This window comes from Chelonia mydas, chromosome 28 (genome assembly GCF_015237465.2).
Source record: "Chelonia mydas isolate rCheMyd1 chromosome 28, rCheMyd1.pri.v2, whole genome shotgun sequence".
NCBI classification, from domain to species: Eukaryota; Metazoa; Chordata; order Testudines; family Cheloniidae; genus Chelonia; species Chelonia mydas.
Window position 1 is genome coordinate 2,229,282 of NC_051268.2, and position 12,057 is coordinate 2,241,338.

A 12,057-nucleotide genomic window follows, 5' to 3' on the forward strand; every position below is an offset into this window, starting at 1 on the left:
GCTGCCCCTAAGCTTAGGAGCCGGAGGGACATGCTGGCCCTGCCCAGGGGCTGGTGTCGGCAGAGCCTGGGACTGCCCTAGTGGGGCTAGTTCCATATGGAAAAAATCCCCCTTGCTTGGCACAGAGGGGTTAATGACGGTCTCCCCGCTGCACAGACCCCATGGGGGGAGCAGCAGCTGCCCAGCCTAGCTCCGCGGAGGCAGCAGCCCCTTCTATTCACAGAGCCCAGGAGCGGGGCAGCGTCCGACCCATTTTTGTGTCCGCAACACCCAGGCAGCGCTTGCTGGGCAGGGGCTGTCCCTCCCGCTCTCCGCGAGTCCCGAAGCTGGACTGAGCCAGGCGGCTGGGCCCTGGGAGCACGTGCCGGGCCCGATCCAGCTGCGGGAGAGAACGGGCACAGGCCTTAATTTGTAATGAACGAGGTGCCGGGGCTCCAGCCTGCTGCCCCCGGACCATGTAAAAGGGCCCAGGGCCCCCGCCGCCACCCCCGGCAGCACAAAGGGGATAAGGTGGCTTCCCGCCCGCCCACTCCACTTCGGGAAGTGGTTGGCGCATCCCTGCAGCACCGGGGGGTGGGGGGTGGGAATTTCTCCGCGTGGTGCCCCTGCCCCGAGCTGCGGCCAACGGGAGCTGCAGGGGCAGTGCCTGCAGGCAGCACGCGTGGAGACCCCTCCGGCCCCCTGCCTAGAAGCTGCTGCCGGAGGGGGGTGCAGGTCGCTTTCGGGAGCTGCCCAAAGAAAGTGCTGCACCCCTCACCCCAACCCCCTGCCCCAGCCCAGACCCAGCCCCCTGCACCCAAACTCCCTCCTGCACCCCAACCCCCCACCCCAGCCCGCACCCCTTCCTTCACCCCAACCCCCCGCCCCAGCCCAGACCCCGCCCCCTGCATCCAAACTCCCTCCCAGAGCCCGCTCCCCGTACCTGTTCCTGCACCCCAATCCCCCACCCCAGCCTGCACCCTAACTCCCTCCCAGAGCCTGCACCCCTTCCTTCACCCCAACCCCCTGCCCCAGCCCAGACCCTGCACCCAAACTCCCTCCCAGAGCCTGCCCCCCTTCCTTCACCCCAACCCCCTGCCCCAGCACAGACCTCGCCCCCTGCACCCAAACTCCCTCCCAGAGCCTGCCCCCCGCAACCCCTCCTGCACCCCAACCCAGACCCTGCCCCCTGCACCCAAACTCCCTCCCAGAGGCCGCCCCCCTCCTGCACCCTAACCCCCTGCCCCAGCCGGCACCCTAACTCCCTCCCAGAGCCTGCCCCCCTTCCTTCACCCCAACCCCCTGCCCCAGCACAGACCCTGCACCCAAACTCCCACCCAGAGCCTGCCCCCCGCAGCCCCTCCTGCACCCCAACCCAGACCCTGCCCCCTGCATCCAAACTCCCTCCCAGAGCCTGCCCCCCGCAACCCCTCCTGCACCCCAACCCCCCACCCCAGCCCGCACCCTAACTCCCTCCCAGAGCCTGCCCCCTCTCCCGCACCCTAACCCCCTGCCCTAGCCGGCACCCTAACTCCCTCCCAGAGCCCGCTCCCCACACCTGTTCCTGCACCCCAATCCCCCACCCCAGCCTGCACCCTAATTCCCTCCCAGAGCCTGCACCCCTTCCTTCACCCCAACCCCCTGCCCCAGCCCAGACCCTGCACCCAAACTCCCACCCAGAGCCTGCCCCCCGCAGCCCCTCCTGCACCCCAACCCAGACCCTGCCCCCTGCATCCAAACTCCCTCCCAGAGCCCGCCCCCCTCCTGCACCCTAATCCCCTGCCCCAGCTGGCACCCTAACTCCCTCCCAGAGCCCACCCCCACACCCCTTCTTGCACCCCAACCCTCTGCCCCAGCCCAGACCCCGCACCCCAAATCCCTCCCAGAGCCTGCCCCCCGCAACCCCTCCTGCACCCCAACCCCCTGCCCAAGCCCGCACCCTGATTCTTTCCCAGAGGCAGCTCCCCGTACCCCCTCCTGCACCCAAACTCCACCCAGAGCCTTAGGCAGGTGGTTTTGGGGGCAGGACTTGGACCCGTTCTGGGCACCACCAAAAATTATACAAACCTTGGGGGTCTCGGGAGGACAGAGCTGCGGGGTTTGGGGGTGTCAGTGTGGGGGGGAAGAACTGGGAGTTTGGGGGGGTGTCTGGGGGGAGCAGAGCTGGGGTTTTGGGGGGCAGAGCTGGGGGGTTGGGGATGTGGTGGGGGGGCAGATCTGGGGATTGGGGCTATATGGTTGGGGGGGGTCCATGTTCAGATCCGGCACTGATGTTAATGGTGAGGGCTATGGGTGGGGAGGGTTCGAGAGGGGAAGCTGGGGGCAATGCCGGAAGTTGGTTGCTTGGGAGCTGGGTGGGCGCAGGGGACATTGGGAGCTGGGGGGTTGGGCTGCACCCCGTCACCTCTCCAAGGGGTCCTGTGTTTTCCCTGGGAAACCTGGGCCCCGTTTCACCAGCCCCTCAGAGCTTCCTGGCTGAGGCTGAACGAGGCCTGGGGGAAAAAGTCCCAGTGCGTCCCAGGGACTCTGCTCGGGCATCTGCAGGGCGCGATGGGCCCTGAAATCTGGCCGTTGTGAGGCCGTTTGCAGCGGTTTGTACCCCCCTCCCCCACTTCTTCCAGGAGCCCCCACGAGAGCATTGGGCCCCTCTGGGAAAAGAGAGAGAAGCAGCCAAAGCCGAGGAGCAGCAGCAAAGCGAGGAGCTGCTGGTAGGTGCCCAGGGCCCAGGTTCGCCTGGGATCCCGGTGCGCTGAGTGACGGTGAATGCAGGGCCCGGCCTGCCAGCCTCAGCCAGGGAACCGTCCCCACTGGAGCCCAGGGAGAGGGCAGGGTCCGACACGGGGGTGACATGATGCCCTTAGGGTGCAGGAGGCTGCTGGGCAGGAGAGGGTCAGTCTGTGTGAGCCCAGAGCCCCTGCCCACGGGCTGTCTGCATGTCACAGTGACCGGGGAGCCTTTCCAGCACCTGGGGGGGAGGAGGGAGAGGAACTGTGGGCTGCAGAGATGGAGAGTTTGGCCCAGGACAATCTGATGAGGTTTTGGGCAGAAAAATCCCCCCACCCTGCCCTGATTCCTCCACCCTTCCTGGGGTAAATAACCTTCCCATCCTCCACCACAAGAGATCCTGTGCTCTGGGAAATAACTGCCCCACCCGCCGGGAGGGGCATTTATGGTTCTCCCCCGGTACCCACCCGCCCTCTCCCTGTGGCTGCAGAGCCGGACGGCAGCCGAGAGGCAAAAGATGGTCTGGGAGTGGCAGGAGCTGCGAGGGTTTCTGGAGGAGCAGGAGCAGCGGCTGCTGTCCTGGCTAGAAGAGCTAGAGAGAGCCGTTGTCCAGAGAAGGGATGAGGGCGTCTGCCGACCGTCTGGGGACATTTCCCTGCTCAGGGAGCCGGGAGGAGAGAAGGGGCAGCAGCCGCTGAGCCAGTCCCTGCAGGTCAGGCTGTGTCATTGCAATGATAATATGCAGCGTGTCTATAGGAGCTTCTGAGCCAGGAGCGGGCAAAATGCGGGCTGGATCCGGCCCGTCTAACAGTTCTGTCTGGCCCGCCAGGCTCTTTGGCTGCCCCCTCACGATCTCCAGGCCGCTAAAAATATGATGTTTTCTGTCTTATTATCTATCCCTTTCTTAATGATTCCCAGCATTCTGTTCGCTTTTTGACTGCCGCTGCACCTTGAGTGGATGTTTTCAGAGAACTATCCACAGTGACTCCAAGATCCCTCTCTTGAGTGGTAACAGCTAATTTAGACCCTGTCATTTTATATGTATAGTTGGGATTATGTTTCCCAATGGGCTGCACTAGGTGCTATCCTGACATCTAGGACTGCTGAGATCCTGCATTCAGTGATATCCCTGCCCTTCCTGTTCCCTTTCTCCACTGACCCCACCAGCCCTTGCTTACTGTTCCCAGCTTCCCCAGGACTCTCTGATTGTCTCTGGACCTCTCGGTCATCAAGAAGCAGTGCCAGGGAGACTTGTCCTCTCTCTGGAGTCTTCGATTTCTGGGACATGGATTTAACTTCTCTGTGTTTTAGGAGACTCTTTGAAATTGAGTGTCTGTGACATTACCCACAGTACAATCTGGACTTTTGAACAGCTGTTTCCCTTCAGTTCCCCAAGCTGGGGTGCCTTTTACACTGCTTTACTGTGAGAACAGCCACTCCTGGGCAGTTAACACACAGTCTCCAGCATAAACAAAAGGAGTACTTGTGGCACCAGCATGTAACTCGCTCCCAGGTACACAGTATTGAGTGCTGCCAGTCAGCCACTCACAAATTACAGTGCACCACAGGAGAACCCCAGAAAAGTCTCTGGTCCCAGACTTTCCCCCAGAAATGTTCATCTTGCACTGTCCAGCACACTACTGAACAATGCAAGCTCATATGAAGTCTATCATTTCATCAGTGAAAAATGACACGCACCAGCCTTGTTATCCCAAATGGAGTTTCCAACACACTTTAATCCAAACACACTGGTTAGATAAAACAATAAAACAAGATTGTTAACTTAAAAAAGATTTTAAGTGACTACAGGTAATGAGGCATAAAAGTGTCAAAGTCAGATTCAAGACTCACAAAATTTGTCAGACCACTCTGTTTATTAGCAAAGCGCTTTGCCAATGCACCCAGATATGTGAGCCTCCTGCAAAAGCTCAAGCTAACTTATTTAAACAGATAAGGGAAAGCCAATTTAACATAAGAGACAAAAGGAAGCAGAAACTGACAAATATATATACATATCTTATTTGCATACTGACGTTTGCCAATCTCCTAGCTCAGTAGGCGCTCTAAGTTAATTAGTTTGAGGACCCATTGGCTCACACTCCTTAATGTTTCTCTTCCTGACAACTATATTTCAACAAACCCTTCAAGCAGCATTTCTTTAATGAATTATAATTTCAATATAATTCATTCTACTTTCACGAAAGTCAGAATTGTTTACAAAAGAAATGCAAGATAAAACACAAACTAATGTCTAACTTAACAAACTAAAACAGATTGAAAGCAAGTGTTTCTCTCACCATATGCAGAGACAGGCTGGCTTTCCTTTCAGCCAGGACTCCCCCAACCCGCCCCTGCCCCCCAAGTTCAGTTCTCCAGGAGTTGTCATGAGCAGAGGGAAAGGGGGGAGAGAGAGTCTCAAGCATTTTCCTCCCCTCTTTTTATAATTCAGTCCTTTGTACTAGAAACAACTTCAATTCTCAGCTGAGTCATGGTGACAGGCTGTCTGTTGTAGATATGAGCTTCAAAAGGTCCCTGTAATGGAATGTAAATGTCTTCTTCACACCTTCCCCCTTCCGGAGAATGGCTATTTGACCAGCTGTTTGCCCTGCTGTCTCTGAGGAACTAGTCTGTGGGTGATCCCCAGAATTGTAACATTTTCAGTGATATCATACAGTAAAATCTCATAACTTTACATACAGTGTTGCTACATGTATTTTAACAGGAGGATAATAGTCAGTCGATTATGCACTTTCAAATGATATCTCACAAGCCAGACTATGTACAAATTGGTGATAATTTTCTAGAAGAGTGAACATAGGGGTACAGACTGACACAGTGTCTGCCTGTGTGTGTTCCTAGCAGGTATTTCAATCCCTCATAAGCAGAGTGTTCGGCATCTTCAAGGACCTGAGGAGATGGTCCTGGGAATTCACTGGTTTACTAAGTGTGACACTGTATGGAATTGTGAGACACTTTATATTATTATTATTTTATTTTATTAATACCAATATGATAAAATTCCAATGAATCGTGCTAGATATGCCATGTAAGGTGTCAGTGAAAATGTCATGATTTGCCAAGTATGATAATCTTGTTTTTATGTTTGTTTCACCTTTGTATTGTGAGATATAGATATGTAGGGTATATCTGTATTTCCAGACTTGTGCAGTGTTTCTGGGTGACACCCCCAGACAGACTGGCATCAGCACTGCCTAGCCTGTTTGATGGCCCATCCAGGGTCATCAGCTGTACAATGAACCCATGGAAAGGACAAAGGGGATATACCTACTGAGTTAGATGCAGGGGTGCGCCTGTGTACTGAGACCTCCAAGGCTTTTCCATGCCATGTGCTGTGAAGCTTGTGTTTGGGATACAGGAAGTACAAGCCACATGGCAAAAGGAATAGAAAGGGCAGCTGCATCATCTCCATTTTGTCTTCAATCCCTCTTCCTACCCCTGAGCAACTTTTCTACAAACTGAAGCCTTGAACAACGGACTGAATGACCCATCCCAGCTGTGGCTGTGTTCCAGACGGACTTTCAAGCCTGTAACTCACCAGTACTGCTAAGAACCTGATATATAGATTTTGGAATGTATCTGACTGCTTTCCCATTTAACAACTTTCTTTTCTTTTCTTTTCTTTTCTTTTCTTTTCTTTTCTTTTCTTTTCTAATAAACCTTTAGTTTAGATGCTAAAGGATTGGCCGGCAGCATGGTAGTTTGGGTAAGATCCAAACCTTATACTGACCTGGTAATGTGGCTGACCCTTTGGGGTCAGAAGAACATTTTGTATGTGTGAGCAGAGTTTTTAGATAACCTCTCACTGTACTGGACCTAGGTGCTGATTGGGAGTCAGAGAACTGGAATGCAATAAAGGGGGCTGTGTGATTTCTTTTTTCAGCTTCTGGATAACCAGTGTGGGGGATCAGAAGCACAGTTTGTATCTGGTCGGTGAGTTTAACTCGAGTGTTAACCACTAGTTTTGGGAGCATCTGCTCTCCCTTTTCAGCCTCCCCTGATCTTGGCATTTCAGTGAGATATGCCTCAGGTACACCAGGTCACACTAAGTACTGAAGTTAAATTAATAGAATGTTTTTTATGACAAAGTTTTATGAAATCAACTGAACTCCTTTGTTTCTTTCATCTGATCAGTTTCCAAACCTGATGTGATCTCCCAACTGGAACAAGGGAAGAGCCATGGGTCCCAGACCTCCAGGGTTCAGAGGAAAGAGAGATCCTGAGAGCTCCCTGCTCAGGTGAGGAAACATTAAACCAACTCAGAAACTGGAGGTGCCTGAAGGAAACATCTGGGATTCCCTACAAAGCCCTTGGGAGGTCTCTCAGTTCATTGTTGTCCCTAGCAGGGGTAGTATCCTCAGGGTAAATATAGCTCATGGCTTCCTGTAGATCCTAGCAAACACCAGGCAGTAGCTTCCTCCCTTCCCCCTGCAAATTTGGATGGGATGTGAAGGCTGAATTGATCCCCTCCTCTCTCCTATTTGGGGGAAGAGTTTGGAGGAGTTCAGTTCCTTTTATTTGACCTCTCTCCAGCACTTCCCCTTTCCATCCCTGTTTGAGGTTTCTGTCTCTATCACAGGAGGTGGTGCAATGGTATGTGACAAAGAGGAGCAGAATTCTCAGCAGGAAGATGCTGAGCAAGTGGATAAACACAGAGCATTATCACAAAGATCGGAAAGGAATGTGTCAGGAGTCATGAGCAGGGGAAATCCTGTGAGATTCAGCACAGACCAGAGAGAGAGCAGGGAAACCAGGCAGGGGAGAAAGTGGGTAAATTTATTTCCTGTTGGAGAACTCAGAAGGACCTCAGAGAAACCACAACCCAGCAGGAAATCCTCAGGAGAAAGAGAAAAAATACATGCACTGAGTATGGGAAAAACTTATGTGACTACTCAGGTGAGAGACCCTATGAATGCAGTGAGTGTGGGAAAACCTCGTCCCTTTTTAATCATCAGAGAATCCACACAGGGGAGAGGCCCTATGAATGGTCGTGAGTGTGGGAAAAGCTTCACTAACAGATCAGCCCTTTCTCAATATCAGAAAATCCACACGGGAGACAAAACCCTATGAATGCCGTGAGTGTGGGAAAAACTTCAGTCACAGATCAGCACTTTTTCAACATCAGAGTATCCACACCGGTGAGAGACCCTATGAATGCAGTGAGTGTGGGAAAACGTTTTCTTGGCTCTCAGTCCATGTTAGGCATCAGAGAATCTGCAAGGGAGATCAACACCATAAAAAACCTCTAGGGCTATCAATAGTTTTTTTTCTTTAACACTTTTGCTGATTCCCACATAGTAACCTTTAAAGCTGTTTGAACTGTTTGCAGCTCTGTTGTCCCTCAGCTTGTCCAGATGAGGGGCCCATTTTGGCCTTTTGCAGTTCGCCCTGTTTCAAGGTGGACCCATTTGTCCTTCCTATCTACTCCATTGTCCCATGAGTAATTCGAGTGTGCCCTTCCTATCGGGAGCCAGGGAGCATCACATTTATACCATTCCTCCTGTTGTAAAGTTATTGTTAGTCACCCATGATACAGATTGTATCATTGCCAGTTCTTCTCACGTTGCTCTGGGTTGTGCTGAAGAGCAGCTATACTGGGAACTTTTCAAATTATATTTAAATGAAGAGGAGCAGGGGCAGGAAAAAAGTGTCATTTCAGCCTCTGTGACGCTGGGAGGAGACGGGGTGTCTCAGAGATTCCCTCCTTCCCCATCACTGCAGAACTGTTACCTCCTGTCTGAGCCAGGCAGAGTTTATCTTCGTCACATGCTATCCCTCCACTTCCCAAAGTGTCATGTGATGAAGTGTTCTCAGCTGTCTGTGCTTGGAGATGATGCTTTGACTTCTTTAATCCTATACCAGAGTCGCTATGACTGGAGATGAAAGTGTCAAAGACCTGAAGGGGAATTCAAATGGATCCCAAACACAGTGTGATCATCTGGAGTTTAAATCCCAGGTTCCGTCTATTGGTAAAGCCGCTTCTGGCAAGGTGGCTGGTTTTTCCCCCCATTATGGAGATCCTAGTATACTGAAAGATTTGTAAATAACATAACTGACTACTGAGACAGTGCTGAGTGAAGTATGTTTGAATGGATGGAGAGGAGAATCTCTTGTCCTGATTCTAAATAATCAGATGTAAAGTGTCATGTATTCTGTCTCTCTGTGATACGGGTTTCTATCTTTCCTGAAGGCTGTTTGGTCACCCAACTGGATATTAATTCAGTTTGACAGGATGTAGCCCAGATTTATTGGAGACTTTTAAGACAAATGACCATTTGCTAAATTTATCATTTCTCACGTTAGCGTTCCTTTTTCCCCATCCCTCCCCCGTCCCCATGGAGACAGTTCAAGTGCAGTTCTGTCGACAGGAGAGAACTCTCCAATTACTGGACGTGCTAACAAAGAAACAGCCGTGATTTAAAATCTCCACTCGGAAACGGTGAACAACAGCAGAACCTGAACTAACTGGAGGAAGTGCATATGGTCAATCGAGTGTCGTTCAATTGTTGAAGGCAATGTTGTCTCAGATGATGTGGGGAGAGAATTCCACAGTAAGTGATTTTGAACTAGGCAAAATGCCCATGTGTTTGGGTTCCCAAAGCATGTGTAACCCAGTCCCTTCAGAAGATCTCTCCTAGCTAATCCTATGGTATGGGAGATGCTGCCCTTTGTGACGCAGATGTTGAGGAAATAGCAGTGGGGGTTTTGTTGAATTTATCCTTTGTAGGTGCTAAAAATATGTATAAAATCAGTGTTGGAAATGTAATAGCTTCAGAAAAATAGCTATTTTTAATAGAAACTCCAGCTCTGGTAACTAACGAGATTCTGATCCAGCCCTATATCCAGACCCTTGCTGGGAACTGTGCTATCAAATTAAAGAAAAACTGGGCATGTTTTTGGAAGCCATTCCTTACTAACACTGCTGAGATTTTGAGTGGTTTTGTACAGGATTCTACTTCAGAGAAGTGTAAATTTACCCTAACCAAGGCTAAGGGTCTGGAAAGAGCTGGAGTTGAAAGAGTCCACACCCAGTGGCTTCGTTTCCACCCCAGTAAAGGAAGCTCTGGTGACCAATGACCCAAGGAAAATTGTTTGTACAACTCCACTTCCTAGTGCAGTGTCACTGATTACAGTTCCAAAGGATGCCAGGGTTAGACTGAGAACAATCATCCTTCACCGTTTGGATGCAAAGAGAGAGTGCTTCATAGGACATTCCTTCCCCGTGGATCCCACACTGCTGCCTGAGTGGGTAACAAGGGACTTTCAGGCTGTAGAAATGATGGAAACCAATGAGGGCAACAAACGTGTCAGGCTCCAATTTCAGAGTTCCGGATACTCGCATGCTGAGTCCTGATTCTCTGGGTTTGTGTCTGACGCGATGGCTACACCATAAAGCTGACGTTGGCGCAGCTGCACCGATTTGTAGCTGCGCTGGTGTAGCACTGTTATTACAGATGCTCTCAGCCAGTGGGAGAGATCTCTGCCGTCGGACTTGATTAGTCCAGGCCCCGCAAGCGGCGGTGGCTACGTTGGCAGGAGAAGCGCTCCCACTGACGTAGCGCCATCTACGCAGGGGGCTAGGGCTATGTACGCTGCTCAGCGGTGTGGATTTTTCACACCCCTGAGCAATATAGTTACACTGATCGATGTCTTTAGTGTAGACCAGACCTTAGTTTTCTCTTGTGTTTTATGCATTTACGTCACTTCTCCTCTACCTCCTCCTACTTTGAAAGATTAAAAAGTGTGAAAAGAGAGGTATTTTTCCTCATGATGCAAACATTCCCACCTAGGAGACCCCTTCCACCAACGCACATGGCAGAAGAACCAGAGATATATGAACTCTCAGAAGTGGTTGGGACCTACGTTGGGAGAAACCACAATTTGAGCCAAGGTTCAGTTGTTGGCAATGGGGGTTAAAAGAAAACTAACATATATGACAAGCATTTGTGATCTTGGAATATGTTGTTGTTCCAATGAAAATGAAATTATAGGTGAAGCTATTGGTTAAAGAGTAAGAGGCTAATTGTGTGATGATCTGAATTATTTTGGAAAACTGAAAGTTGTCTTGTTTTTTGTTTTGTCAAACAGGAAATGAGGGCTAATCCTGAAAAGTTACTTTGATTTAATTTACCCCCTGTAGTGTAAGGAGTTCTGTAGAAAACCTCACTCCAAAGGTTGGTGTGGGAGAATGCGTGAGAAATAGTGTATAAGAGAATATTGGCCCAGTATAGATTTTAATTTTTTGCATTTCAAATAGAACTTATTTGCTTAGCTTCAAAGTCATTTCTATTAAAAAGGAAACTACTCGAGGAGACAAGTTGTATAACTTTGTACCCTCTTAGACTGTAAGGGTCACTGACTTCCCACTTCTCTAATTTGCAAAGGAGAGGCATGACATCTGTCATAGGATGTGTCCAACAGGTAGGAAAGCTGCAATCATGAACCATAAATATCAAGGAAAAGGCTGAAGTCCATTGCCTTTCAGGTCAAAAAGCCATCTAAAGGCTGGTCTGCGCTGAAAAGCTGTGTTGACATAGCCACATCTCTCGGGGTGTGAAAAATCCACTCCACTGAGAGAAGTAGTTACTGTGACCTGAGCCCCAGTGTAGACAGTGTTAGGTTGTCAGAAGAATACTTCCGTGTTTGAAGGGTAGACAGAGCCTTAGACAGATTGATCCCCTATGGGAAGCAAGGCATGACATCAGTTCCAATCTTGACCCATCTCCCTGTATGTGAGAAAGGTACTAGCATGGAGGGCTGGGCCAGCTGTCGCGAATCGCCTGGTTCCTCAGCTGTAGCTACAACTCTTAGTAACCATCCACCCAAAGACTGAGAGAAATGGAGAGTTCCAACCGTTGTCATTTTAGTATCTTATTGTTCCTTTCCCTCTTTTTTGTTTTTAATAGCTAGGAGACATGCTGGCCTTTCTATTATATCAGGGTGTGACTGCATATCTCAGTATAGCTCATGCGTGTGCAACAAAAGCTCATTGTGCCAATTGGCAAAGGGGTCACTGTTGTTCACAAGCAACTCCTGTCTCAGACCTGAGAAACTCACCACACTGAATACACTGATTTTATGAGATTTATCCAGGAAGCATAGCAGTGAGATCTCTACTGAAAGCTTGTAAATTATTGTTACTCCTAGTCACTGCGAGAGGTGTGTATGAGTCATATTTAAGGAGTAATGTAAGTACATGGGAAATTACGCCTATACGGTATTGTCATGAAAGTGAGTTACCCCAATCATAGGTCTTGGTGAGGACGGCCCATTCCAGTGGGAGGGAATTGTCACCCCCTCCCTTGCTAACCAGTATGTGAGGTATTGCTCCATTGT

At 50.3% G+C, this 12,057-nt stretch overlaps 1 long non-coding RNA gene across 1 annotated transcript; it reads left to right on the forward strand.

Moving 5' to 3' along the window:
• The first annotated feature begins 5,505 nt into the window (after positions 1-5,505).
• Positions 5,506-9,045, forward strand: LOC119564585. Its single transcript, XR_005223555.2, has 3 exons — positions 5,506-5,667; positions 6,856-6,959; positions 7,301-9,045. It is a non-coding gene; the product is annotated as an uncharacterized LOC119564585 (long non-coding RNA).
• The last annotated feature ends 3,012 nt before the right edge of the window (positions 9,046-12,057 follow it).